General features: G+C 31.1%; 1 protein-coding gene across 4 annotated transcripts in view; it reads right to left on the reverse strand.

The window, feature by feature from the left end:
* The window catches only part of LOC130892100 (small conductance calcium-activated potassium channel protein), a 157,649-nt gene that overhangs the window by 109,483 nt on the left and 27,294 nt on the right, over positions 1–20,872 (reverse strand). The window contains exon 1 of one of the 4 annotated variants that reach the window (XM_057797354.1): positions 13,814–13,833. The exons of the other annotated variants lie outside the window; for them this stretch is intronic. The gene's annotated coding sequence lies outside the window, so the exon portion shown is untranslated. Of the gene's footprint in view, positions 1–13,813; positions 13,834–20,872 lie in introns of those variants that run through there. 4 annotated transcript variants of the gene reach the window in all.

Raw genomic sequence — 20,872 nt, forward strand, 5'->3', positions numbered from 1 at the left:
TCATTGTGTATTGTATTCCATAACTATCCTAAATTATTTTTGACAAAAAATTAGTTATTATTTATTATACTCGTATATAGTATCACAATATCAATTCGACAATAATATTAAATATATATATTTTTTCAAACTGTAAACTCACTAATGTTCCAATCCACATTTCTATCCGGATTTAATTGAAAGTAAGTTTATCGCTTTATAGATGAAACTTAATTAAGGGATTTGTTATTGTAAATATTATTTATTTTGCTACAGAATTTGAAAACATAAACATAGACATCAGATGGCTCTTCCACATTAATGTGACATTCAAGATATATGAAATTCCAAATAAAAAAGTCGACTGACTATCTTGGATACAAAATGGTACAGGAGTAGTATGGTAGCAGTTTTTTCGTAACATTTTTTTAATGACTTGTATCAAATTTCATGATTTTTGGATGGAACAAAATGTATAAGCTGCACGGAAAAGGAACCTTTCACTTAGGTGAAAATTGTTATTAGTTTCACTACAGCTTAAAATCGTAAAATAAATTGCCAGTGAATATTACAAAGAAAGGGTCTCAGAGGATGACGCCGCTTTAGGGAGACTCCTGCGTTTACCAAACTAGTCATTTTGAAATTAAAATTTCTTCTTCTTCTTTCTACTCCATTTTAGGGAGATTGCCTGTTCATTCTTCGTAGCATGCCTATTGCCTTCGTAAGAATATCACTCCATCTTTTTCGTGGCCTTCTCATACTTCTTTTCTCAGTAGTTAGGTGCTATCTTGACTATTCTTTCCTCGCTCATCCTACTTATGTGTTCGTTCCATTCGCGCTTTCTGTTCAGTACCCATTCGTTAATATTAAAATTTATTTTTTTAATTCCGCATGTATTTATGCTTGAAAATCTTAAATTAATGAATTATGAATTATTAAGCATTCTATTAAGAGTAAATAGTCGCTCGTTTGATTTCATCCAAACAGCCAATAAGCGTCGAGTATTGCTACTCACACGCTTTAATAGTATATGCAGTATGTATGTATATGAATAACGACAAGTCTATAATGGCATAGGTTATTATAGTTGTTTGTTACAGGGAAATATATTTACTATACTATGGCTCTCATAAGAGCTCATGTTAAAGAGGCGAACGTTGAACTCAATTTTCTTTAGATTTTGATCGATAACACTTATAAAGAAGGATAGCGTTGGATTCGTCATACACTACACTATCAAAAAATATATATCTTGTTTCGTGACATTTTTCGCGGGAGCCCCATTAAAATGCACAATACTATACGTTTTGTTGCGAATTGCTTATGGCCTCTTATTTTTTCACTTTTCTAATCATAATTAATTCTAATCATATAAGGTCGTAATTGATATCCAATTGATAACAAAAATGTGATTTACTCTGATTCTTATTGAAGTAGTTATCTAAACTAATAAAAATGCTTCGTATTCCTTAAAAGGATATCGCCGCCTTCCACGTTGAAATAATTTTTTTCTTTGTGTTATGGAAGGTGAAACTATTTTTATGTGGCTTAATGTTCTTCTCAGTTTCTTTGTCTTTTGTACTTTCAAGAAAAGGATGAAGAGATACTACAATCAATTTAAAAACAAAACAGAAACGAAACATCAAAACATAAAAAATTTTCCATACATGACATTAGTATAGGTCATAGAGGACATAATACATTATTCAAATATTTCACTAAATTAAAATCTAAAACACCAAAAAACAAAAGAAGTAATATAATATATCAAATGCCTTGTAGTAATTGTGACGCTGTCTACATAGGGCAAACATCTCAGTATTTAGAAAATAGACTTAGAGGTCATCAATACGATAAAAAATAGAACTGCATTAACGAACCATGAGATATCAAAAAAACATAAATACAATTATAAAGATTCAAAAATTCTTGAAACGGAATCTAATACACGAAAAAGGGCATTTTTAGAAATGGTTCACATTCATAAGAACGAAAAAGCTGTAAATGATAAAAATCTGAATAATTTAAGTAAAATTCATAGCTATATTTTGTGAATTCTAATAAATTTAATTTATTACCGCTATATATTTGAGATGTGGAAACCAAAGAAAAAATTAATTTTTCTTATTGGAACAAAGTTCTAAGTTGATTTTCTCCTTATATTGATATTCATGAGTTGATCTATAGATCAATATAAATAAGCAAATTGTCAGTGTCAATATCATATTTTGATAAAGACTTAAAGAAAAGTCGAAACGTCAAAATTTATCTTTCTTTTAAAAACTATCAAAAAAAAAATAATTTTGAAATAGAAGAGACCTAACCTAAAATCAAGAAAATAAATAATTGGATAGTTTTAAAACACGTCACTACCGAAAACGGTTTCCTAACACCCTTGATCGCAGAAACAAAGTGAAAATTATCCTACTCCCACTTTGTTTACTAACGGCAGCCAAAAAAGATAATCCATAAAAATAATGATCTAGCATTGTAAATCCCTTATTCTTATCAGGTAACTACCATACTACAATCTATTCAAGTCCTCGAATAATTTTCCACATGTCGCTGTTTCCAGGTTTGTTGCGATTTTTATGAAACTTGGACTTATTTACCTATTAAATAACTGATGGTAGGGGACAATACAGCCACAGCTGTACATACCCGATATCTTCATGTTTAATCCAAATGCTCATCAAATTTGCAACGGAATTTGAGTACACTAACGAGCCATTCATGTACATATCAACACTGCGTGTACCAAGACACTCTATATTGCAGAGGAAATAAATCCTAAAGCTGCTCGATCCAATATCTGAAAAAACTACCCAATAAATTAATGAAAACTCTCCATTCCAAAGAAACATCTATTTTCTCTATTGGAAAACTTCCAATGATTATTCGTTCTTTGATTACTTTTATATTGATGCAAGCTCTTATTTTCAGACCTCTAAGAAATGTCTTATAGCCAATAGGATTGTATTGAGATTTGAACAATTTTATTTTTGGATTGAATATTTATCAATCAAATATTTTCCTTCTTCTTATACTCTTATGTATTTCGTATATAGTGGTATTTTTGCTGTTAAAATTCCACTCAATTAAAACACGTATAATCTTAAGTCTGTTTTTATAAAAAGATCTGAAACCACCGATTTGGAAATCATGTGAATCAATTTATTTTCCGCATGATATTCCCAATATATTTTCTCCAATTAAGTTTACGGCAATGAAATAGCTCCATTTCAACATTCGAATATTTGCCTTGTCATTACTAAAATACTGGAAAAATTAATTTTATAATTTCATTGAGACAAATTTGTTTCTCTCTAGAGATTAAAGATTGAGAGTTGGGCCACTTGCTATTATCGTTTTTAAAAAACGATTCAATTTAAATTTTATGATTTCAATTAAAGAAAAATGTAAATTTGAATATAATTACAAAAATATACCAAACGTAGAAGTAAACGCGCGTTTCGATAACCAAGTTATCGTCTTCAGAGACTGAAGATAAACTAAAATCTAATAAATAAGCCACCTCCCGCGAAAATTCATTCCAGCGGGAAAAAACTCCTTGGCGGGAATATTAATGTTTATTCTTTGACTACTAAACTAAAGATTGGACTGTATGGAATTGGCTCTTTGTCCCTATTCAAGCTACCCTAACATCTAGAAATTGCAATGCTCTCAAATGCATCCAATAATTTATTATTGGATACATTTTTTAACAATTTTACATTATTAATATTTATGCAATGATTGTGACTGGCAGCGTGATCAACAATACCGATTTTCCGGTCCGTCCATATTTCAAATACCTATGTGTTCTTTAAATCGGAGAGTAACGGATCTCTTAGTCTGTCCAATATACTTTCGGTCACAATCACCACAACTTATTTCTTATATACCACTCTTTTCCAAATTTGGTATTTTTTTCTTAGGATTGCCCAACAATTGTTTAAATATCTTGTTGGATTTATAAACTTATTCCTTCCAGTCTTCTCGTGTAAAGAAGACTGAAAGGTATCAGAGCAAATTTTTCTTGTTTTTCGCGGGAGGTGGCTTATTGGTGTCTCCGTAGACGATAACTTGGTTATCGCCAACGATTCCATAAATTCCAACTTAGTCCGAAGCATCGGGCAGAGCTAAAATAAAAATGTATGGGTCCAAAATTAAACACTTTAAAAGGTTGGGCAAAACGCCAAGTATTCTTCAATCAGAAAATATGCTGCTGAAAAATGTGTTCAATTCCAAAGGAATGATCGTAAAATATCTTGGTAAATATCCAAGTAGGCAAAATATTGAAGTTACCTCTTATGAGATATTCGTAAATGAAATAGCATACAGATTTGCTAAAGTAGGGGAACATAAATCTCTTTTGTAGGATACGGACCCTCCTGTGGAATCGGCTTCAGAACAATACGGAAAACACTAGAAATGAGTGAAGTAAATAGAAATAAATCAGTTACTGAGGGGTTGACACATGCGAAGATACTCCTTGGACCCTATAACCAAAGATGATGTATTAAATTATCAATTTGATTGAGAACAATTTGCGAACATTAAGGAGACTCAGCAGCTAAAGCCACATGTTCTGAACTTCCTGGAAGGAGTGAGATTAATGAATCATCTGTGAACACATTCCCAGTGCCACAAGAAAAGAGAGCACAATAGATCTTTCCCATTTCAGTGTATATGAACCTCGAAAATTATACATACATACATAAAATATAGTTACTGGACTATTTTCACAGAGATTGGATAATATCATGAAATATATTGGATAGACAGTATTTATTATTATTTCAAAAAAGACTTGGATAGGAATTTGTTTTTGTCAAAAATATATTTACGTATTTTCGTTAAGAGAAGTTTTGTATAAATTGTAAAGTCCATAAATTTCTGACTCCAAATGTGAATGATGTTCAGATTTTCTAGAACTATAAACAGCACTTGACTCCTCTTTATAGCATACATGACAAGCACAATCTCATCTGATCATTCTTTGTACAAAATAAAGTGTGGGTATTCTTTTGTTATTCAGTGTTCAATGAAAAAATATTTACTAGTATAACATTGAATTCTATTATTTTTTGGCAGAATGCTGTTTTTATATACAAAAATTTTTTTATTATTTCGACGTTTCTTGTTTACATTTTCTTGGCATTTATTTTTTCTTCAGTTTTTGTTTTTTCTCTTTTTTCTCCCTTTTTCGTCGCCTGCCAACTGTAAATTTTGAGGCCATTACGAATGGACTTCTTTACGTATTTTTTCTCTTTTATTTTGATTACTGATTAATCTTACTTCACCAATGTTCTTGATCTATCGTTTATTATAGCCGGAAAATAAATTAAAAGAATATAGTGAAGATGATGGATTAAATTTATACAGAAAACTATAAAATTGAGTTTATTATATTTACATAAAATCAACGTATATATTTGATTCAGTTATATGACACCCAATTTTAAAGTGTTGAAGTATTCGAATCCTTCTTTATTCTTCATAAAATTATGTATATTTTTCATATGAGAAATCTCGTTAATGAAAATATAGCAGTAGATTGAGTAAATCATTATGATTTACACATATACCACTGCATGCTTCTATTCTATTAAAGCAGTAATAGCATTGGAATGTTACACTAACCTAGTAAAGCCTAGTACTTTATCAGTAGTCTCACCGAATCAGTTTTACAGTTAGGTAATCCCAAACAACCATTTTCACAGCGGCGCATCATCATCAATTACTTATTTATTATTATGAACTTTAGCCTCTTTAAGTTATCATTGCTATAAATTGTCTGTGTTTGCTATTTCTGTCAGTTTTATAGATCCAACTTCAACCCCATTAAGGTATCGTCTTCAATTATTTATTATTTAATTATTATTAATGTGATTATAATGAATCATAAATATATTTATATAATTTTATAATTATTATTGTATAAGATAAAAACTAATATATTAAGAAGCCTGTAAAACTAATACTGGGTTCATTCAATTTGATATTCGTCTAGTACGCCAGTCAGATTAGTGTAACTTTAAATTATTAAATCCTCAGTTTGCTAAATAAATTGTTTTTAAAAAGCAAATTGGTGAATTGAGTTATTTAATTTTACCACGAAACAAATGTTATTTAACTAATTGGACACCTTTGTAGACGAATATTTTCTTAGGATTACCCGGTCTACGTTCTTTCACATATTCCAGAAGAAAAATAGTATCGGCTTTTAGTAATTTGAGTACATGATATATCTTCACCTAAAATTTAGATTTGATTTGTCAAATTCAGTTTTTTTGGTAAAAACATGATTGACTGACAGCTGATGATGACAAGATTGAGGACAGTAGAAGTAATCCTTTTGTGAATGGTCACCTTACTTCATAATTTATTTTGACGGTTCTATTATTTAAATTTCACTTATATATCATGCTTCCCCAAATAATCATTACTCATTGTGAAAAGAGCGCTTCGTCAAAAAGAAAATTGGGAGAATAAAGTTACTTTGTCAATTTGTTTCATCGCCAATCAGATGAACGTTTCTTGGGAAAATCTTTGTAAATGAAGATTTTACTATCAAACTTTAGTACCGTACTGGCAGTAAAAAGGATTTAGAATTTTTATTGTTGTGTAGAGAAAATTACAATGTGGCAAGTGTACACTACTCTTATGTAATGTCACCGTCAGCATAATGTGAAAATTGCTTACCGAACTACCTTTTATTATGTTGCCATTTGTATCTACGTGTTTTTTTAATGACTTCTACTCACGACGTTACTTTGTGGATCTCTCGTTGTTATTATTTCAGTCACGAAATTTTTTAGTTATACTCGTATTAGATTCATTTGCTTACATTATCCATTCAGTTGTAGCATTGCAAATGAATTAATTTATTCTATTTTCGAGATGGTTTCTAAGCGTGTGAGAGGGAGAGAGTGCATTATACTGATGAAATATTATTTTTTCTCATATAAATCAGGAATTTTTCCTGTATCCTTATCCACGTGTAGTTGATTCAAATGTTCCCAATAATACTCTCCATTTATTGTTTTGATAGTGTGAAGGTAATCCACAAGAAAAATCCCTTTGCAAGATAATAAACTGATGCTAACATATTCTCGCTCGATTTCTGATTTGCAACGAAATAGATGTACCGAGTTCACACCACTCCTTAGCATTAGTTTTGATTCAAGAGTCTCGAAATTCGTTTTTGTTTTTCTAATTATTAGATTATTTGACTCAGTTAATATTGTGAAAATACATCTATCATCTACAAAGCTTGAGTTGAAAATGAACAAATTCAGAAATTAAATGTTGAAGTGAAAAATTATATGATTAACAAATCTTGAAAGTTAGGTTGCTGAATCTGCGGTTCCCATAAGAAGTGGTGACATAATTAATGAAAAATTATATGAATAGCAAGTCTTGGAGATGAGGAAATAAGGACAGGTGAGATAATTCCTCCATTTAAAAATTCAACTTCGAGGGCTAACGTGGAAGCTAAACACTAGTCAAGTAGATGGTGTGGTCCCCTTTCGGTTGCATCTACCAGGAATTAAGTCTCTTGCCAACTATGATTCCTTAAATTGGAATGAGAAGACAATAAATACTTATTGTCCATACACTAGACCTTTAGTAGATTTGTTGTTATCCCTTAATTTGTTTAGTAGTAGATGGTATTGGGAAATTTTCTATAGGTTTTATTTTATCAGGGTTAGGTTTAACGGTGTGACAATCTGACCTAAATAGGCCACCTCTTTTCTTAAGAATTCTGACTTATCCAGTTGAATTTAAAAATCGACTCTCTGGGACGATGGAAAACATTTTTTAAACAATCAGTATGTTTCGCAATGACGTTGAAAATGTAATTATATCATCTAGATAAACCAAACATTGCTCATTCTGAATACCATGTAGTATATAATCCATGACACGTTGAAATGTCGCTGGTGCTCTTTTAAGGCCAAATGATATTCTTAAGAACTCCCAGTGACCATTTTTTGTCGTAAACGCCGTTTTCTCGGTATCGTTTTCATCCATTTCGATTTGGTGAAACCCACTGGCAGGATCGAGGGTGGTGAAATACTGACATCTACCTAGTTTGTCTAGCAAATCGATGATGTTAAGGAGCGTCCATTGGAAGAAGACCACAGTGAACTACTCGGTCCAATTATTTTATTATATAACATCTTTTTTATTTGTTTTCGAACTTCGTCTTTACATATAAAAGGGTATAGTCGTGTATTAACAGGCATTTCGTCAATTGTATTAATTTTATGTTTTATTTTATTTGTATTGTGTTTTAATGGCAAATCATATTAATTAAATATTTCTGCATATTCTTTAAATAAATTAACTATTTTAGTTTTTTCTTCTGAATTTGAATAAAAAATGAATTTTGAAAAATCCAATTTGGTTTATAAATTTCATAAAAATAATTTAATTCGAATCGTTGGATAATTTGTCTATCAAATTTAGCGACATCAATGGGTTCAGAAAAATCTATAGTGATAAAATCTTTAGAAACGGTTAGAAATAATGGCTGAAGCTGTGCTATTGTTCGCTATGGATAGAGTTTCCGGTATTTAACAATTTCCAAGTTTTTGATGAGAAATTTCACATTTATCATTTGTACACAATGAGGCGCTATGTTTATTAAAATTACTCCGTTGTTAGTGGAGTTCTGGCAACTTAAATATTTTTTACATTAGTATAAAAGTAATATATCTAAGAGCAGATGTTTGTAGGGCAGTTGATATGATAAATAGGTCTTATTCATATGCGTAGAAAATAACGAAGGACTTTGAAGAATCTATTGAAAATTATAATTTTCATTTTAAATATATATATATATATATATATATATATATATATATAGGACAATTCACTTTTATTGACATTATTAAGAGATATTATTTTTTGTGGTTCTGTGGTAAAACTGTTGTGAAGCTGACCTTGTAAATTCATTTCGGGATCATTAAAATCAATTAGATCATGTTCAGAATTATCTACATGTATATTATAGGGATCTGAATTGGAATGTTGAGAACAAAAATCATTATTCTGACATTCTACATTGGATAATTCTCCAGATGTAAAATTTTTTTGAGGTTGATTTTAGTTAAAAAGATTTGCGAAATTTGTACCGTTCCTGGTTTTAAACTCGTTGACGTACCTCTTTGAAATGTATTACGTGTAGAAACGTACATTCGCGTTAAGTTCAGTCACTTTTATTTAGGTATTTGTTTTATAAACTTTGACATTTCTATTTTGTTTAAATTTTTGAGTTGTTTGGAAAGTTGAAGGGGGGGGCGTGTTTGAATATTTACTAGACACATCGGGAAAGAGTTTTGGGCTTGAAAGGAGTTATTATTTGGAATATTATTATTATTTGGAGTTTGTACATTATGACCTTGATTGTAGAAATAATTTTCTCTACTATTAAAATTATTACTATTATCAAAGTTATTATTTGGCTATTATTCATTTTCATTTTTATATTGAAAATATTGAAAATTATCTTTATCCAAAACATAAGATTTGGTTTAGAGTGTCAGGCTTCATACAGCGTATTATTGTTATGAAACCTGACAAGAAAGTTTTCGAGGCTATATTATTATACAAGTACAACAATTTATTATGATGTGTTGTTTCATGTAACTCAATTATTGCATATTAAATTTACAATTTGTAAAATTCTGTTATAAAATGTCCAAGAAGTGACGTTTTAAATATTTACAACCAGTTTAGCGTTACCACTAAGTTAAGAAATTATGGAATTAGTCAAAAATAAATTTTTAAAATGATTTAGTTGTTCTCTATTATAAAAATTGTTAATAAGTAATTCGCATACGGATAAGTACCTATTGAGTTCAGTAGGGTTACCGTCCAATTATGGTACGCTGCTCAAATACTTTGATTTAAAATCTGCGATATTATTACAATTATATTTGATTACAATATTTTTATTTTTTCATCTTTTGTTGAATCTAGAACAGCTTTCTTGCTCTGGTCCAGAAAGATCGATTAATTTATCAAAGACAAAATCACTAAATAAATCGATGGACATATAATGAGATTGTAAGTTTAAAATTACTTACAACAATATTACGAATCTCCCTATCCAAACTATAAGGGTGAACAGTACCTATTCTTGGATGTGCACTCTTCGCAATGCTGAACAATGTTTGTCTCAACTTTCGACGTTAGACGTTGGGAAAAGTTGTAGTGGTCCTCGATGGATGAGATTCTGGATTTTCTAAGAACAACTCCACAGAGAACACCTACACTCACGAAACGCGACACCGGTTTCGATTTCCAATCAATCGTTGAGACGAAATTGTCAAGTTAGAGACGCGGCATAATTAACAAATCTTGGAAGTGAGGTTGTTAAGTTTGCGGTTTCCATAAAGAGTGGTGAGATAATCTATGAAAAATTATATGAACAGCAAGTCTTAGAATGAGGAATGAGAAGGAGTGGTGAGATAATTCGTGTTTTTGTTTAGATATTAGCGTACAGATCTGTCTGTAACTAGCTATCCTTTTGTAAGATCACATTTAAATGCACCATCCCATCTTAACACTGTTCGAATTATGGGTAAAGTGTCCTCATACACTAACTATCATTTGCGAATTTGTTTTGGTGGTACATAATACTAAAATTTTGAATATTGTACGATATCTAAGTTTTGCTATTGTTCAAATATACTATGTGATGTCAACTTTGAACAACTGAGAATATACAACTGTGTTGACCTATGTATATGAAAGTGCACGCGTGTTTAATAATCCATTGTACCACGTTGACACAACTAAAACGACGAATCTAATGGCGCCATCTCTTATTGAACAGCTGATTACTGTAAAACAGCTCATTTTCAAGATCATTTATATATACATAAAATGACTTTGAATAAAACATAATGATTCTCAATCAGTAAAACGATGTTAATATATGTTTGGATTTGGTGTGCTCCTACGTAGAACAGGAACTACATGATTTTTATAGAAAGGCTCATCAATTTTATATTACTTTCTTCCTGTATTATCGACTTCGACACTTCAGCCCCCAAGCAGATGTACAATTCTCGCCACAATATTTCAATGAAATTAGGGTCCGAGTATAATGAAACTACCATGGAAGTAGTAGAGGTGTAATAAAACTGTTAAATTGTATGTAGCAAGAAGGCGTGACTTGACAATGATTGATTCTATGGAATGATTTGTGAACAAAGCAGTATTTTTCCATATATATCTTAAATTATATTATAATCAATGAGCCCTTCAACCAAGTACTCACACGCAACATTTTTCATATATTATCAGTGTGATTTTTTTATGAAGCGGATGAAACCGAAATTTTATTTTTACAGCTAAGTTTGATATGAATTTACATCCCTTACAAAGCTAATTCCACCATAACACATGTGCAATGTGATATTTATAAACGTATAGTGATATGGAAGAAATTCAAATGTGGTGTCTTCAATATGAATAGAAAAGAGAAAGTGAGATTCTTATATTTATAGAATAGCTGACGTTTACAAATCGAAGCAGCTTTAGTCGAAATATTTTACCATATTGTGCAGTAGGAGGTACACTGAAACAAATAATGAGATCCTGAGTCAATAAACATCAACTACCATACAACAATCGTATATATATCTAAATCTAAATGTTCTTGATTTTAGGTCTCTTCTATTTAAAAATCAGTTTTTTTGACAGTTTTTACAAGAAAGATAAATTTTGACGTTTCGACTTTTCTTTAAATCTTTATCAAAGTACTCAATAAATTGATTATAATATTCATTCCTATTCAAGAATGTAATTTCAAGATATTATTTAATAATTCAAAAAATCATATTAACGAAACAACATAAATATTTATCTGATCGCCAATTGCTAACTATCGTAGTGTTCTGTGGGGAAGGTCTTTGTACTTTGAAACGAGCCGTGTGGTATTGATATAAATGGCTCTAGAGACTAGAATGTATTTTAACTTGAACCTAATGTAACTTTGATGTCAAGGTATAAATAAACTCACTACTTCAACGCACTATTAATCCAAACAAGCGAATTTCTCTTATAATTTGTTATTCATAACAAATATTTAAGGTGTGTGTGATTTTAATTTCTACGTTTTCCATAATCACTTCTGATGATTTTTTAAATCCACCCTGGAATTATTTGACTGAAATTTGAAGGATAATTTTGTATAAAATTATCTATCTATCTAAATTATCAGTTTTCTATAATAAATTTTAATATTTTATCATAAATTGAAATGAAATACGAATAGACAAATAGTTCAAGTATCCTACAAGTTATTCATGTTTTGCTGGATATTCACAGTTTCCCAAAGTAATTGAAAATATATGCAAAATTTCCATTTTTCACTAAAAACAATTTTCATGTACATTTTATACAACCCAAATGATTTTCAATTAAAATTAATTTTCTCCATGACCTCCATGACCAATGTTGTTACAGAAGAAAGGTAGTGAATACAGTTTTTGGATTCAGAGTTCATAACAATTAATAGTAACTAACAAAGGTTAAATTCAATGAATTGATTTCGCACTCTCGCACACTCCAGGAAAGACACTTTCATGGAATGAGGAAGTTATCACTGAGTGAGACGCTTTTCAGGCCAGAAAAAAAATAATTGAAATGGAATTTCGCAAGAAAAATTGTCTTTCTTCACTGGACTGGGGACTTATTGATCAATTTCTAAGATAAACTTCAAAAATAATATTTGTTGGTCATTTAGATAACTCGATGTACATCAATTTTAAAAATTTCACTATCAAACTGTACAGTAGCAGTTTCATTTATTCCTTTACATCCAAGAGGAGGTGTCTATGTAACTACTAGCCTTATCTAATTAACAACTAAGTAAAAAGTCAAATTGGGAATTTTGCTAAAGAAGCTCAAAAAATGTTTAAATAAAACTATGGTGATAATGTGGTAAACTAAGGACGACTTAAGTAGTATACGCAATTTAAAAGTAGGAATTATTTAGTCAAGGAACGATCGAGACCCATTTCTGTGAATTTACTTAGCAAATGAATGTTTATAGAGGTATGTAATCAATAAAATATTACTCATTTTTGAAATAGACCATTTCAAAAATTCTTTTTCAAAAAAGTAGGGTTGAACTGGATCTTTCATTAAACACCATTAAATTAATTTCTCCATGCTACATTTTTATTTAAATACTGCTATGTTGCAAATGGTTTTGCTAACAATATCATTTTGCAAAAAATCGTCTACCCCAATTTATGCTGGCTAGCCAGGACTTTTTACGGATTCTTTAGTTTTCTGTACACGTGTAGCACATTTTATACAAATCATCTTTAAGCTTTGTTAGACTATTCGGCAACATTTGAAAAACATTTGTTACAATTGGAATGAATTTTAATAGTTAAAGAATTTTTATACTGCCTGAATTCTTATTTGTTGATAACATTTCAAATTTAATACTTCTAGTATAACGTAAGTCAATGCGAACTACTCTCTCTTTTTATTTAGAGATGAAATAATAACCACAAACGTTTTAACTTAGAAATCATCAACCCCATTGAGGCTGAAACTGATAGTTTGCATTTCTATAGCCTATTTGCCAGGGGAATAAACTCAATCATTGTTTTATGCCCAGTTCACTCTAACACTTCCTAGAATGAAGTCTTGCAAAAGATTCCTGTTATTGAAGAATTTTCAATATATATATTATATAAATTTTCATATTCACCGTTTAATTTTGTATTTCATCCTAATATGAACCAGTAGCGGTTCGTAATAAAAGGTATTCTGCAATTTTTCCATAACTACTTACCTTGTAGTTTTGTCGTCAAATTTCCATTGATTCAATCAGCTTCCGTGCTAATTTGTTGGAACGGTTATCGCACAAAGAAGTATGAATATCCAAGCACTACTTTACATCTTTTCTAAGGTCCAACCTATACTTTACTACTCTACTACTACTATTGAAAATTCGCTATGTTTCAATTTCAAAAAATATCTATAACAAACATATTTTGAATAAATAATACACAGATCAGTTCGTCAACGATCTTTATTAAATGTGGGAGAATGCAGAAGTTTATCTTCAGAAAATTTGCTGCATTCTTTCTCTAAGTTTTCCGGATAGGGCAGTGTTAAACGCTCCTTAAAATTCCGACGATCCTTTGCTCGTTTTAAAATAACAGATTTAAATTTCCAAACAGACACGTACTTAAGAACTTGTGGGAGCAGCTTCAGACATAATCAAATTTTACTTATGGTCACATCAATGTACATAGTAAGCAAAATGATCCTTTTCATCATCTCGCTGCTTCATCTCTGTGCCATAAGTTTTTTTATATTCATTTGAAATTGGAAGATATATTACAGTTTAAATTGGCTTAAATGTTCAATTGGCTCCTAACCAAATTGAAATATCTAGAGCAACGAATAATTTTTTAAGGTGGTTTCATCCAGTTCAGCCAAGCAATATGCGACGATTATTGAGAGTATCGCTTTCATCATGTTCGCAAAGAGCAAGTAATAGTCTACCTTCCGTTTTACTACTAACCTAACCAAACGACACGTGAGAAATTGTAAACGACAGCCAAGGATACAAGGTGAACTTGATGTTATCATCAGTACTAAGCACACTGTTCAAATTACTACTACATCAACACTCACAATTTCACTATCTGACGCGCGTTTCGTATTGTCCTCATATAATGAATGTAAACTAAAACCTACCCATCATACCTCAAGAGTTTTTCAGTAAGGATTTTGTGAAAATTTATCAACAAAGTGAAATCAGGAAATTCTAATCTCGTTTGATGTAAGTTCATGATTTCCCAGTGTGCCGATACCCCAGGCGTTGGAAAACCTTGAGGACTTAATGAGATCTAGTAATTTGGGAGCTGATGTAATTGAAGAATATTAACAGTTAACAAAAATACGTATGGAGCAAAACTATTTCCAGTATAACAACGAATTCTACAAACAAAACGAAGGAACAGCAATAGGCAATTGCCTATCATCGCTTATGGCTGAACTATTGATGAGTAATTTTGAGAAGAAAATCAGTCAAGAGTTTTAGTATTTTCCCAGGGTATGGTACATGTATGTGGATGATATTTCCGCAATATTCAATACGAAAAAGGCAAACATAGAAGAGTTCATTTTAGACCTCAATTCAAATAACTATCTATAAAGTTCACTTATGAAATGGAAAATATTGGACATTTGCCGTTTTTTAGATATTTCAGTAATTAAGAATAGCAGTTGGCTAGATGTTGATGTATTTAGGAGAAACACTGCTACGTGTATCCAGCATAAGATTGCAAGTCTCCATTTCCTGGTACATCGCAAAAAATGTATCCATTAAAATGCATTTGAAAGCATTGAAATTACTAAATGTAAGAACAGCTAAGGACAAAGGGCCAATTCCTTGCAGCCCACTCATAGTTTAGTAGTCAAGGAATAAATGTGAAGATTCCCGCCAAGGATTTTTTCCCAATGGAATTAATTTTCGTGGGAGAAGGTTTATTGGTGGGAAAATTTAGTATAAAACAAGTAAGTCAAGTTAATAGGTTTTAGTTTATCTTCATTTTCAGGGTGTCAAATATCAGATATCTTAGTTTAATTGGAAGTATTGTATTAAATTTACACATAAATAATTAGCAATAACCTTTTTTAGATAAGTTTCTTTTTAGAAATGAAGACTAAATACATAGTGATACTTTAAATAACTATTTTTCGAAATCGGAAGTGGAGCGAAACAATAATGCTTCTCTTCATGTTCGAAGATTTGCATGCCGATTTGTAGAAAATAATCATATTAGCTGTGTAACTAACTAAACTATTCTGCTCGCCTCAATTCCAAAAATATTTTCGCAAGTATTTTTGCCTTGATACATAAAAAAATATATCCCTATCTAAAAATAAATTCCAATTCATTATATTGATAAGAAAAAAGCTAATTCACGTTACCAATAAACAAGAAATGTATTATAATCAATAAAATAATTATTCAGAATGATGTTGTTGATAATTATGATTAAAATATACTTAATGAATCAATACATCGCCATAAGTTACAAAGTGGCGATAGTCAGTAGTTTTAACACATATTATGGAAAGTCGAAAATTTTAATCGAAATTTTCAGGATTTGAATTCTGAATTCGGAAAATATTCTAGAATACGTCGATTTATCTATTTGATGCAGAACCAAATCTCAGCTTCTATCATACTCGTATTTCTAATCATACAGTTGGATAGTATACAATTAGTCATCAATAGAACGGAGTGGCCGATGTCTATTGGGATGCTCTTTTCCAAGCAGCTTTAGTTCCATGGATTAGCAATTAGTGCAAATTCATCACTCATCTCCCCATCATGCGTATGTCCCATATGTTTGATAAGATTTGAATCTGGTGAATCTTTGATCTTACTTTAAACCATCCTCAATTTTTTATACCTAGGCTCTGAAGTGATCGACTGGCTTGGTCCCTAGAACGGGTTAATTGAGACCTTGAATGGAAAAATATTAGCTTCAGTTACGAAGCGAGATTTCGTTTTAGCAAACATGATGACCGACGACAATGAGAAGGCGATGTGATGAAAGACAAGATCTCATTTTTTTGTAGACAGGTATGTACACCACACTGTCGGAATTATAGTATGGAGGCTTTTGCTTATGTAGGTTACCTTTGGTATTCATAAGTCGTCTTGCGTTAAATCCAGGGGGTGAAACCAAATGATCTGACTTATATTCATACAATAACTCATTTTGGCAGCAATCTAATCGACTTGTTATCTTGCCTTCCTCCATTTCCGGATTTTTCATCCATAGAACACGACATTATGAGAAAAAGTTTTTTTTCCATTTTTGCTTCTACGGTTAGAATTCTATGAAATATTGATCGACTATTCACTTAACCCAAAAGAACTTTATTAATTTTGCTTATTCTATTTATTATTTCACTTAGTTATGTTAATGCATATTTAGAAATTCAATGTAAACAGTAATAAATTTGTTTTTCTAAATATGTGTGAAAATTGTTTTATATAAACAAAATCATGTGTACTAGAAAAAAACCTACCAATGATATTATTAATAATGAAAAAGGTCACGCGTATTCACAGTTTTTTGTTTCTTTATATTGAAATATGGTGAAAAGTATCTAATGGCCAATAATTTCATCAATTCGTTATTATGGAATACTCCCATGTAACCCCACAACTCAGTAATAGTAGAAAAATATTCCTTCTTTTGAAGGTTTTATTTACATGCAGTAAGAATCAATTTATTTTTTAATAATAATACAGGGATGACAGTACGAAAAGGATAATAAATATTTTGGAAGGGTCATAAACTGATACTAAGCAGAAATTGTTTGCATATGAAAATTGTAACGGTACAACATGACACCATTATAGTGTTTGAAAAACCGGTTATTCATTTTTGACTTCATATTTGTGAATAATTACTTTCTCATGTACAAAAATAAAGAAATTATATAAATTTTGCAGTTCTTTTTCATCAATATTTAAGCAGTTTCAAATATAACTTTTAAAACATTATTACTTAATTACTCGTTAAAAACATTATTATACCAATTATATAGAAAATAAGAAATATATAAGTATAAACTTGTTACGTGTAGTTTATTTACAGTAAAATAATAGATACTAGAGATGAAATATTTTTTTCATAATTGTAAGAGTAATAAGACATTTTCGTAACAGGTTTGACTTTCTTCGGTTAAAAAACCAGAAATTCCGGCGTTACAAGATTAGACCTGACGACCAATTTTGAAAAACTGCTTTTGATGGTCGGAAGGAGTTTTTGTTTCAGAATAGTATCATATTCCTTCAAGGAACACATTTATTTTTGTAGTATAAGCTTATCTTAATTTATATTTGAGATTCACGCCACAGACCAAAACATGATTTTTTTACTGTTACTATCTTTATATAAAACGATATTAACAATTTGGTATGTAAATTTTTATAAACGTAAAAATGTGTCTCCCACAGAAGTTAGGGGAGAGAAAAGAGTTCACGCGCCAAACGTGACGCGAACTACCATGACCTGTCGGAATAACAAGAGGTGGTGGAAGGTCCTTTTTCCCATCCATCCGTGGATTTATCCAGGGGTGGATGCTTAGCTGGACGAACTTTCTCATGCACGTGTGTGTGCCTGTGTGTGAGGTAACTCAGTGCTTGCAACAACCGCAGAAGGGAGGGAGCTGAGTATTCACGTCTTAGTGATGATCGTGTTTAGACCTTCAGCCAACAGAGTGAGAAAACACTTAGAAAAATTGTTACCAAAATTGATAAATGCGCATATAGTTACTGCCAACACGAGATTTGAGAACTACAGCCCTTACCGTAGAACTAAGCACACCGCTTAACCCTGCTTGTCGCACGCACGCTTTGCCGCACCGCTTAGGAACCGGTTGTGCTTCACTTACGAGTTAGTAGATAATACCCGTATGGTTTAAAGCTTTTGATATCGTTGCTTTTACTAGCTAGTTTATTGATATTGATGAGACTTTATGTATAGCTTTTTTTACAGTTTTTCATAAAGGACGTTGTGTTTAGCTGTTTTTTTGATTTCTTATACCACTGCGTACCAGAAAAGCTTTGTAAGGAACAGGAACCTGCAAGAAATACCCAGGTAGCCCATCCAGCAGGACAAGTAAATCTGCTCAACTGCCTTTTGCGTTTTCATTATCACCATATTGACGCCTGCAATATTGTATTTTCATCACTGATGCTGCCCGGAGTCTGGCACCTGAGGCAATCCGATACCCGAAGTTTGGCGTCAAACCGATACGTAGCAACGGAAGGACATTACATTATTAATAAAAGGATAATAGGGTTTTATCATATTAACTGATTTCAAAATTTTAACAATTGCTTTCATGTGCAAATATAACCATGTGAGATCCATCATTGACTACTTATAAATTGAGATACAAAACCGTCAAAAACCTGGAATCAACATTCAGATGGTCATCCTTCCTACTAAAGCAATAGTGGATAATCAATGATTCCGTTTCTGTTGAAATGGATTGACCTCAGTCAGTGAAAGATTGTAAAATGTGACTTATTTCGTTTCCGTGCCAATGTGAAATTTTGGACACACTTCGATGAAAGTTTTAGCAATATTTTATGGGCGAAGTGGAGGTGACAATCCTTGACATCGAGTAATAGTTTGTAAAGACTATGAGCCTTAGGTGGAACGTTACCAAAGGGGTTACAATAGTTGTCAGCGTTTAGTGAAGAATAGGTCATCTATCTGTTTTTAGACAAATAGTTGTAAAATATTCTAAAGAAAACATATTCTTCGATTAATTGATCAGAAAAGAATTTAGATTATCCGGAAAGTGCAATAAACCGCACAATATTTCTATTTAATCGTTGGTGATAATTAACAATAATCACTTTGTTGGTAGTTTTGCAAACTAATTTGTTCAAGGAATTGATACCTTCACCCAATTAGTGGTATATTTTGGAAAAACCGGAGAAATAATCCATAAATATTTCAAACCTTATGGAAAATAATTTGTACGCCTTAGGAAGGTTAGGTTAGGTTGGGGATTACGGGTGGCAGTAAAAAAACTTAATTTCTGAAATAAATTTGTTGCTTCAAAACATTGATTATTATAATCAATCAGTGGTAATGCTTTGGAAGGATCACAAAGCACTTCGTAATAATCTATTGAAGCTTAAAGCCAATTTGTGAAAGCAGATTGATTCCTTAGGAAGGTGCACAACCTTTTCGGAAGCAATAAATCTAAGTAATACTAAGAATACAGAAGAGTTTCGTGAACTAAATACATTTTGGAGTTCGAAAGTTTTCAGCATGGAATTTAGATATAAAAATGCATTTGAAAACATTGATGATGAAGATCTGATTCTCGATGGAGGTACTACTTATTAATTTCTGGAATGTACCTAACATAAAAATAATAATAATTATTTCTTCATACCCCTACTTGACACATAAAGTGAAGAGCATATAGAACGAAATGTAGGTCGTTAAATAGCGGACTCATTTGCAAAAAAATTTGATAAAATATGTGCATATACAGGGTGTTCCGGGACTTGATGCAAAAAATTCTGAAGAGGGTAGATAATGTGAAAATAATGCTGTGACATAAAAAATTTTCTCATACGAGTTATAGGCGTTTAAAGTTGCGAAATCAGAACTCACATTCAAGTATATTTTCTAAATAATACATCCGAACATTGCAAAATTTTAATAAATGATTACATTTGATGTCCATTCTATCTTTTCGTTCCTTGTGTTCACCTCCCCAATCAATCTACTTATGGGAAAAAATGTTATTAAAGTGATTTTTCAAATCATTTAGAAAGTGGAGAGTGACATCGAGCATGAACCACATGTCTCTGCTAATGTTTAGAGGAATATCATATACTAAATTATTACCTACTATTCATGTCCACAACACAAAACCAATGCTGATTCTTTTTTCGAATTGTACCCTGAGGATTTTCATATGCCCATAACTGTGAATTATGGGAATTAATAAAACCGTCTCGTGTGAAACAAGCTTCATCAGTAAACACTACTTTGTGAAAGGGACGAAGAAATTGGTCTTGGAAAATCCTATGAACAATTGTTGTTGATACCACGTTTCCCTAAATTAAATACAATTTATTTTTTTTAAACATATCTCATTACCAATTTTACCAGAAATTTTTGAAATATTTTTTTAAATTTCTTCAACAATTTCATTCATCTTCAACATTTTGATAAAGGTAAGTTGTTTTTTCAGTGATACTTCTTTTACGATATTTTGTGCAATGGCAATACTGGCATCAGCATTAAACTTCGAATTTGGTCGATTATTTTGTTGCATC

Source organism: Diorhabda carinulata, chromosome 1, assembly GCF_026250575.1.
Source record: "Diorhabda carinulata isolate Delta chromosome 1, icDioCari1.1, whole genome shotgun sequence".
Classification (NCBI taxonomy): Eukaryota; Metazoa; Arthropoda; class Insecta; order Coleoptera; family Chrysomelidae; genus Diorhabda; species Diorhabda carinulata.